Raw genomic sequence first — 10,811 nt, 5'->3', positions numbered from 1 at the left:
GTAACATCGCTATTTATACTTTCCAAGATATGGAATCAACATAAGTGTTCATCAACAGATGAGTGAATAAAGGTGTCAGACACACACATATACGCACAATGAAATACTATTTATCCATGAGAAAATATGAATACTTGCCATTTTCAATAATGTAGATGAATGAGGGTATTATGCTAAGTGAAATAAGTTAAACAGAGAAAGACAGACACTGCACAATATGACTTATATGTGGAATTTAAAAAATAAACTTTTGTGCATATAACAAAAAAGAAACAGACTTACAGATATAGAGAACAAACTAGTAGATACCAGAGAGAGGAGGAGCAAGATAGAAGTAGCGGATTGAGGGGTACAAACTACTATGTACAAAATAAATATGCTACAAGGATAAATAGTACAACATAAATATTTTATGATAATATAGTGGAATATAGCCTTTAAAAGTTATAAATTACTATGTAGTGAGCCTGAAATTTATATAATATTATATATCAACTATATCTCAATTAAAAGAAATAATAATAATGGTATCTACTGATGGGCAAAACACTTACTCTAATTCGGTATATCTATGAGTATAAAACTATATTTCAGGTTATCTACAACAGCTGTACTGTGATTTGAAAATACCCGTGATTTCTATTGTTACTGTCACAGATATTGCTATTTCCACTCTGATTTGTTTCTATATTCATGATTGAAGAAACTGTTCAGGTTCATTTTGAGAGTAATGAAAATAAAGATGGTATCAGCTAAGATTCAGACAAAATGTTTCCTAACTTGTTCATTCATTCATTCAATAAATATTTATTGAAAAATTACTGTGTGCTATGCATTATTCTAATTATAGACAAAGTTTCTGCCGTCATTGAGTTTTCATTGTTGCTGTGAATCAGGTAACAAGCAAATAATAGAGTTGATTCTCATTATTTTTAGTAGTTATGTTGTAGAAAGCCACCATGAACACTGATTAGTGAATATATAATCATTGCTCCTAGTATTAATAAAAATACAGGTTGGGTTCCTGTGAGCCTCTGGTAACAAAATTTTCATCAATAGATCAATGGATCAACCTTGTTTCATGTGTGTTTCTATTTTAAGACAACTTGCGTGCCTGCTCAGTCATGTCTGACTCTTTGCGACTCCATGAACCATAGCCAGCAGGCTCCTCTGTCCATAGAATTCTCCAGGCAAGACTACTGGAATGGGTTCCCATTCCCTTCTCCAAGGTAACTCCCTGACCCAGGGATTGAACCCATGTCTCCTGCATTGTACTCAGATTCTTTACCGTCTGAGCAGCCAGGGAACCCCTTAAAGACATCTCATGTACGATATATTGTTGATTCATTAACATTACTCTCATAGCCAACAGTACTGTAACCTTTAACTGTAACTATCAGTGTGAACTTTGACTTCCCCGGTGGCTCAGATGGTAAAGTGGCTGCCTACAATGCAGGAGACCTGGGTTCGATCCCTGGGTTGGGAAGATCCCCTGGAGAAGGAAATGGCATCCCACTCCAGTACTCTTGCCTGGAAAATCCCACGGAAGGAGGAGCCTGGTAGGCTACAGTACATGGGGTCACAAAGAGTCCAACATGACTTCACTTTCACTTTTTATCAGTGTGAACAGAGCCTATCTAACATAGGTGTTTTCTCTGTAAGGCCTGTGACAGCCTTCTTTACTTAGGACACTAGACAGCACTTGTTTGTGGGCTATTTTAAACAAGAATCACCAACAAAAAGCATAAAAACACAGAAAAAGTGACACTAAATATATTGTGAATAAAGATACCTGTTTATAGAATGAAATAAAACGAGAAGGCAGAGACAGAGGGAGTGAGGAAAAGGGATTGATTTGACAGCCATTTTTGATAGGCAATTGACAAGACTTGGGATAAGCTTTCTCTCACCTTCCCGTTCAGATTATTCTCTTGGAGGGTTGGAGGGGGCCTACAAGGTGCAGAGCTTAGGGGACTGAAGTTTCAAGTTTGGATGACTAAATAGGTGCTGATGCCATTCATTGAGAGAGGCAATACGAAAAGTAGAATAAGTTAAAGGCAAAAAGGATGTTTTGGAGGTTCCCAGGAGACAACTAAGAAGATACCCAATTTCAGCAGCAAATATGTCTGAAGCTCAGGAAAGTGGGTTTGAGTTATCAGGGTGTAGGTGGTAGAGGAAGCCATGTGAATGGAAATCAACCAGCAGGCTGGTTGAGAAAGTGAGGGTGGCCCACACCAAGCAATTGGAAACCAGCAACTGATAAACTGGATGTGAAAAATGTCCATATAAGTGACAGAAATAGTAATGTCAGGAAGAAGAGATGAGTAACAGCTGGAATTGCTAAAAGAAAAAACAAAATTCTTCCTGGAGAAGGTGGCTTGAATAGAGAGCAGGATGTGCAGGATTAGGGGACCAGAAGGAGGGTGTTGATGGTGGGAGAGAACAGTGGGTTCAGCTACAGGGCAGGAAGGATGCTAGTCTCAGAAGTACATTCCCCACAGTGGTGCAGCCAGAGAAAGAAACAAAAAAATCACTGTAAGACCATTTTGAGGAAACTGGTCACCTTGTTTGCCCCCGGGGAGGGGAACTGGAAGTCTAGAAAGAAGGGTGCAAGAGGTATTTCTTTATACACATTTGCATCTTTGGGATATTTTTATCTTGTACACAAATTTTTATTTTAATTAATTATGTCAGTGGTCTAAATAAATCATCTGGGGAACTTCCTTAGTGGTCCAGTGGTTTGAAATCTGCCTCCAATGCAAGGAACTCAGATTTGACCCCTGATTGGCTTCCCTGATAGCTCAGTTGGTAAAGAATCTGCCTGTAATGCAGACCTCAGTTTGATTTCTGGGTTGGGAAGTTCCCCTGGAGAAGGGAGAGGCTGCCCACTCCAGTATTCTGGCCTGGAGAATTCCATAGACTAGTCCATGGGGTTGCAAAGAGTCAGACATGACTGAGTGACCTTCACTTTCACTTTTGGGGAACTATTGAAGGCAGGAGGAAAAGGGGACACAGAGGATGAGATGGTTGGATGGCATCATGGACTGGATGGACATGAGTTTGAGCAAGTTCCAGGAGCTGATGGATAGAGAAGCCTGGTGTACTGCAGTCCACCAGGGTCACAAAGAGTCGGACACAACTGAGTGATTAAACTGAACTGAACTGGGGAATTAAGATCCCACACATCATGGTGCAACTAAGGCCACTCACCACAACTAGAGAGCCCATGCACCACAATGAAGAGCCATCATGCTGCAACAAAGACCCAGCGCAGCCAAAAATAATAACAAAAATCAATCAATCATTTGGCTTTGGCAGAGTAAGAGATGAGTCTGGTGCAGAAGGGAAGCTGCTGGGTAACACAGGGAGCCCAGCCTGGTGTTTTGTGACGACTTGGAGAGGTGGGAGGGAGAAGGGAAGCTCAAGAGGGAGGAGGGAGGGGATATATATATATATAATTATGGCTGATTCACGTTGTTGTATGGCAGAAACCCGCACACTATTGTAAAGCAATTATCCTCCAGTTTAAAAAAATAAAAATAAGGGAATCAAACAGATCCTATGTCTAAGGGTTTGATTCCCAGCTTGCCTTATAGGCAGGAGAGCAGGACAACCTAAGAAAATAGGACTGGCTGTAGCTCTGAGCCTCTGTCCTGGGGCAGAGGAGCCAGGGGGCGTCTTTTACATGGATTTGGTCACTGGGAAGTTGAGTAAGTGAATATGTCCTCTAGAAAACAAATGAGGACAGGATGAGAAGTAGTTGCACAGCAGATCTGGACAGCTTCCAGCGACATAGACCCCCAAAGGTGGGTTGATGGATCAATGCTCAATTCTAATCTCAAAACTTTCTCTTCTTATTTGTGTCCAGGGCTAGGTTATGCTGCAGTAGCTGTGCCAACACCTCAATGGCTTGGCACAGCAAGAAATCGTATATAGAGTTTTTATGAGAATTAAGTGAGATGATCAGCAGCAGCAGCATCATTCAGCATTTTTGAGGACTTTTTTGGGCTATATCGCTCATATAATATAGTCACCATAAAAACTGTATAATGTGGTTTCCATTATTCTCCATGTTTTCTATATGTGGGAAAATAGGCACAGAGGAGTTAGTTGATTTGTTCAAGATCACACAGCAAGAAGGGGAAACTGGCTAGTTCTAGAGTTTAAGCTCTATGTTAAAATCCTCATTTACTCCAGGGAGAGACACATAGCATCAGTCAGGTTAGGCTAGGAGATGCTGCAGTAACAAACAGTGCCAAATCTCAGTGACAAAGCACAGAAAAGTATATTTCTCCCTCATGCTACATGTCTAGTGCAGAGTGGCCAGTGTGGCTCATTGTAGTCATAGACACAGGTGATGGAGGTTTCATTTTCTGTGTGCTTCTGCAGTCACTGAGCCTGGAAAAGGGAAGGGGAATCTTTTCATCCAATGTGACACACATCGTTTCTGTTCATCTTTCTTTTGCCAAAGCAAAGGCAGTGGGGGAATGAAATCTGACCTCATGTTCTGAAGCAAGAACCGTATTTATCAGTAGCCATAATGATTGTACATAGGTGTTCCTTTCATGTTGATTGAATTGAGGTTAAATGACCAGATCTGACCACACTGAGTGAACTCTGTCTCACTCAGCTCAATTTGTAAAGTTTTTGAGAGTTTGCAAACATAAGCACTATTAATTCTGCACAGAAGGCCACTGGAGAACCACTGCATCACTAATTTGGCATGTCATGCATTTCTCTGTGCAGTCTGCATGATGCCAAGAGACCACAGAGGGTTCCGGTTACAAAAATCAAATATTCCTGGAAAATGTAATTACTGTCTTCCAACCACTGTCATTCAACCCCTTGCTCCATCCCATACCACCCTTTTTTCACTCTTGCTCTCTAAGTGTTCCTCTTGTCTAAGTCCTCTGTGAACTCACATGAGGCACACACAGAAGTATGGTAAGCTTGCAAGGTAAGCTGTAAAGTGAGCCATTTAATGTGTGCACTTCAGGGCCAGCAACTCCACTCACAATGTTGTGCGATCATCATCACTATCTATTTCCAAACTTAGCATTCAATTCAGTTCAGTCACTCAGTCGTGTCAGACTCTTTGTGACCCCATGAATCGCAGCACGCCAGGCCTCCCTGTCCATCACCAACTCCCGGAGTTTACTCAAACTCATGCCCATTGAGTCAGTGATGCCATCCAGCCATCTCATCCTCTGTCGTCCCCTTCTCCTCCTGCCCTCAATCCTTCCCAGCATCAGGGTCTTTTCCAGTGATTCAGCTCTTCACATGAGGTGGCCAAAGTATTGAAGTTTCAGCTTTAGCATCAGTCCTTCCAATGAACACCCAGGGCTGATCTCCTTTAGGATGGACTGGTTGGATCTCCTTGCAGTCCAAGGGACTCTCAAGAGTCTTCTCCAACACCACAGTTCAAAAGCATCAATTTTTTTGGTGCTCAGCTTTCCTCACAGTCCAACTCTCACATCCATACATAACCACTGGAAAAACCATAGCCTTGACTAGATGGACCTTTGTTGGCAAAGTAATGCTCTGCTTTTTAATATGCTATCTAGGTTGGTCATAACTTCCCTTCCAAGGAGTAAGCGTCTTTTAATTTCATGGCTGCAATCACCATCTGCAGTGATTTTGGAGCCCCAAAAAATAAAGTCTGCCACTGTTTCCACTGTCTCCCCATCTATTTCCCATGAAGTGATGGGACCGGATGCCATAATCTTAGTTTTCTGAATGTTGAGCTTTAAGCCAACTTTTTCACTCTCCTGTTTCACTTTCATCAAGAGGTTTCTTAGTTCCTCTTCACTTACCCCCAAATAAAAACCCTGTACCTATTAAACAATCACTTCCCATTAAGGTAGAAATTTTTATTTTCACTTTAAAGGCAAGGATACTTAAAATTAGATCCTATGCCCGAGGTCATCCAGCAAACAAGTAACAGAGACAGGATTCCTGACTTTAAGGCTCATTATTTTCTTGCTACATTCTGAAGCCTCTCTATCATCTAATCACTCATAGTAGGATGATGCCAACCATCTCCTGAAGGTGAGGTGCAATTCCTAAACTTGCCAGTTCCCTCAGCAGTCTGGAGAAGAAACCACCCTTAATTCCCTCAGCAACATTCTACAGATGTCACTGAATACCTGTTAGGTGCTGGAAATTTAAAGATGAGTGCGGCAGTAGTTCGCAGCAAAGTGAAGTTAGGCAGAAGCTGTTCATTTTCCCCACAATTTTGTTTCTTTTCTTCTCCAGTTTAAAAAAAAAATCAGATTTTTAGCTGAGCTAATGGCTCCCAGAAATAAGACTACACTTCCGAGCTCTCTAGCATCTGGCTGCAGCCATGTGACTAAGTCAATGAGATGCAAGCATAAATGCTATGTGAAACTTCTGGGGAGTGTTTGCACAAAGAAGGGGCATATTTTTCATCCATCACACCGCCTTCACTGCTTCCTGCTGGCTATAGGTCACGCTGCACCGCTGGAGCTTAGGCAACCATCTTGGATCACGATGTGCAAGTTATCGACTGAAGATGGGAGAAGCTTTAGTCCTTGACACAAAGGAGTGCTCTATCACCCCTCGACTTCATGTCTCTCCTTTATAAGAGAAAGAAAGAAAGTTTCTATATTAAATATATCTGTATCTCTTGCTGCATAACAAACTACCTCAAACTTAGTGGCTTAAGACAACAATTACCAAATGTAGCTCCTGGTTCTACGTGTCAGCTGGGAAGCTGGAATATTGGCTGGAGCTGGGTAGTCTAGGCTGACTTTACTTGTCTGCTGGGTCTCGGGGACCTCAGCTGGGATGGCTCACATTTGCTTCTTTTGGTTAATCCTACAGTAGGTCAGCCTAAGGGTCTTCACATGGCAGTCTCAGGGTTCCAAAAAAGGGAAAAGCAAGTCCCAATATGCACTTTCTTTTCAAATCTCTGCTTGTGTCATATATACTGCTGTCTGACTGGATCACTCAAGTCACTCAAAGACACAGAGCAGAGGGTGATTGGTTGGAGGCCATTACTACAACTGTCTCCATTGTCTAAGCCACTGGTATCTGGGGACTTTTTGTCACATGCATCTGAATCTAGTCCTACTTTGTATAGGTGGTGGGTGACAAACTTTGAGGACTGCTATATTCACATTCACCAGTACATGAGTATAAAAAGCATTCATAGTATTTTTTAATGTAGAAAATACAATGACTTGAATGATTTGCACTTATCAAAATCATTTTAGTGCCAGTGAGACTTAACCATTGGATGGAAAATAACAGAATTATAATTTTATTTTAAACTAATGTTACAAAAACATGAAAAAGTTACTGACTAGTTTTTGTTGTAGCTTTTGTTTTAATGATGATCAAAAACAAGAACTTTTAAAACTTTTTTATTTTTATTCTTTTTTTGTATTTTTTTATTGAAAGATAATTGCTTTACAGAATTTTGTTGTTTTCTGTCAAACCTCAACATGAATCAACCATAAATATACATATATCTCCTCCCCTCTCTCCACATCTATAAGTCTATTCTCTATGTCTGTTTCTCTATTGTGTGTTGGGCTGTGCTTAGTCGCTCAGTCATGTCTGACTCTTTGTGACCCCGTGGACTGTAGCCCACCAGGCTCCTCTGTCCATGGGATTCTCCAGGCATGAATACTGGAGTGCACTGCAATTTCCTTTTCCAGGGAATCTTCCAGACCCAGGAATCAAACCCAGGTCTTCTGCATTGCCGGCAGATTCTTTACCCTCTGAGTCACCAGGGAAGCCACCATTTCTCCATTGCTGCCCTGTAAATAAGTTCTTCAGTACCATTCTTCTAGATTCCATATATATGTGTTAGAATATGATATTTATCTTTCTCTTTCTGACCCACTTCACTCTGTATAATAGGTTCTGGGTTCATCCACCTCATCAGAACTGACTCAAATGCGTTCCTTTTTATGGCTGAGTAATATTCCATTGTGTATATATACCACAACTTCTTTATCCATTCATCGGTCAGTGGACATCTAGCTTCCATGTTCTCGCTATTGTAAATAGTGCTGCAATGAACAGTGGGATACATTTTCCTTTTTCAATTTTGATTTCCTCAGGGTATATGTCTAGGAGTGGGATTGCTGGGTCATATGGTGGTTTTATTCCTAGTACTTTAAGGAATCTCCATTCTCTATTCCATAGTGGCTGTGTCAATTTACATCCCACCAACAGTGCAAGAGTGTTCCCTTTGCTCCACACCCTCTCCAGCATTTATTGTTTGTAGACTTTTTGATGATGGCCATTCTGACCAGTGTGAGGTGATATCTCATGGTAGTTTTGATTTGCATTTCTCTAATAATGAGCGATGTTGAGCATCTTTTCATGTTTCTGTTAGCCATCTGTATGTCTTCTTTGGAGAAATGTCTGTTTAGGTCTTTTTCCCACCTTTTGATTGGATTGTTTGTTTTTCTGCCATTGAGTTGTATGAGTTGCTTGTATATTTTGAAAATTAATCTTTTGTCAGTTGTTTCATTTGCTATTATTTTCTCCCATTCTGAGGGTTGTCTTTTCACCTTGCTTATAGTTTCCTTTGCTGTGCAAAAGATTTTAAGTTTAATCAGTTCCCACTTGTTTACCTTTGTTTTTATTTCTGTTACTCTAGGAGGTGGGTTATAGAGGACCTTGCTTTGATTTATGTCATTGAGTGTTTGGCCTATGTTTTCCTCTAAGAATTTTATAATTTCTGGTCTTACATATAGGTCTTTAATCAATTTTGAGTTTATCTTTGTGTATGGTGTTAGGAAGTGTTCTAATTTCATTCTTTTACATGTAGCTGTCCAGTTTTCCCAGCACCATGTATTGAAGAGGCTGTCTTTGCCCCATTGTATATTCTTGCCTCCTTTGTCAAAAATAAGGTACCCATAAAAGCATGGGTTTATTTCTGGGCTTTCTATCTTGTTCCATTGGTCTATATTTCTGTTTTGTGCCGGTACCATACTGTCTTGATGGCTATAGCTTTGTAGTATAATCTGAAGTCAGGAAGCTTGATTCCTCCAGCTCCATTCTTCTTTCTCAAGACTGCTTTGGCTATTCAGGGTCTTTTGTGTTTCCATATGAATTGTGAGCTTTTTTGTTCTAGTTCTATGAAAAATGCCATTGGTAATTTTAATAGGGATTGCACTGAATCTGTAGATTGTATTTGGTAGCATAGTCATTTTCACAATATTGATTCTTCCTACCCAGGAACATAGAATGTCTCTCCATCTGTTTATGTCATCTTTGATTTCTTTCATCAGTATCTTATAATTTTCTGTGTACAGTTCTTTTGTCTCCTTCAGTAAGTTCAGTTCAGTCACTCAGTCATGTCCAAGTCTTTGCGACCCCATGAACCACAGCATGCCAGGCCTCTCTGTCCATCACCAACTCCCGAGGTTCACCCAAACTCAAGTCCATTGAGTTAGTGATGCCATCGAACCATCTCATCCTCTGTCATCCCCTTCTCCTCCTGCCCTCAATCTTTCCCAGCATCAGGGTCCTTTCAAATGAGTCAGCTCTTCACATCAGGTGGCCAAAGTATTGGAGTTTCAGCTTCAATATCAGTCCTTCCAATGAACACCCAGGACTGATTTCCTTTAAGATGGACGGGTTGGATCTCCTTGCAGTCCAAGGGACTCTAGAGAGCCTTCTCCAACACCACAGTTCAAAAGCATCAATTCCTCCATGAACAGCTTTCTTTATAGTCCAACTCTCACATCCATACATGACTACTGGAAAAAACGTGGTTTTGACTGGACAGAGCTTTGTTGGCAAAGTATGCTGTCTAGGTTGATCATAGCTTTTCATCCAAAGAGCAAACATCTTTTAATGTCATGGCTGCACTTACCATCTGCAGTAATTTTGGAGCCCCCAAAAATAAAGTCTTTCACTGTTTCCATTGTTTCTCCATCTATTTGCCTTGAAGTGATGGGACCAGATTCCATGATCTTCGTTTTTGGAATGTTGAGTTTTAAGCCAACTTTTTCACCTTCCTCTTTCACTTTCATCAAGAGGCTCTTCAGAAAAAAAATAGAGGCTCTTTAGTTCTTCTTCACTTTCTGCTATAAGTGTGCTGTCGTATGCATATCTGAGGTTATTGATATTTCTCCTGGAAATCTTGATTCCAGCTTGTGCTTCATCCAATCCAGCATTTCTCATGATATAGTCTGCATATAAGTTAAATAAGCAGGGTGACAATATACAACCTTGACATACTCCTTTCCCTTTGGAACCAGTCTGCTGTTCCATGTTCAGTTCTAACTGTTGCTTCTTAACCTGCATACATATTTCCCAAGAGGCAGCTCAGGTGGTATTCCCATCTCTTTAAGAATTTTCCCACAGTTTGTCATGATCCACACAGTCAAAGACTTTGGTATAGTCAATAAAACAGAAGCAGATGTTTTTCTGGAACTCTCTCACTTTTTCTATGATCCAACGGATGTTGCCAATTTGATCTCTGGTTCCTCTGCCTTTTCTAAATCCAGCTTGAACATCTGGAAGTTCACAGTTCACATATTGTTGAAGCTTGGCTTGGAGAATTTTGAGCATTACTTTGTAGTATGTGAGATGAATGCAGTTGTGCGATAGTTTGAACATTCTTTGGCAGTGCCTTTCTTTGGGGTTGCAATAAAAACTGATTTTTCCAGTCCTGTGGCCACTGCTGAGTTTTCCAGATTCGCTGGCATGTTGAGTGCAGCACTTTCACAGCCTCATCTTTTAGGATTTGAAATGGCTCAACTGGAATTCCATCACCTCCACTAGCTTTGTTCATAGTGATGCTTTCTAAGACCCACTTGACTTCA

The sequence above is a fragment of the Cervus canadensis genome, chromosome 2 (genome assembly GCF_019320065.1).
Source record: "Cervus canadensis isolate Bull #8, Minnesota chromosome 2, ASM1932006v1, whole genome shotgun sequence".
Classification (NCBI taxonomy): Eukaryota; Metazoa; Chordata; class Mammalia; order Artiodactyla; family Cervidae; genus Cervus; species Cervus canadensis.
This window is presented reverse-complemented; position numbering follows the sequence as displayed.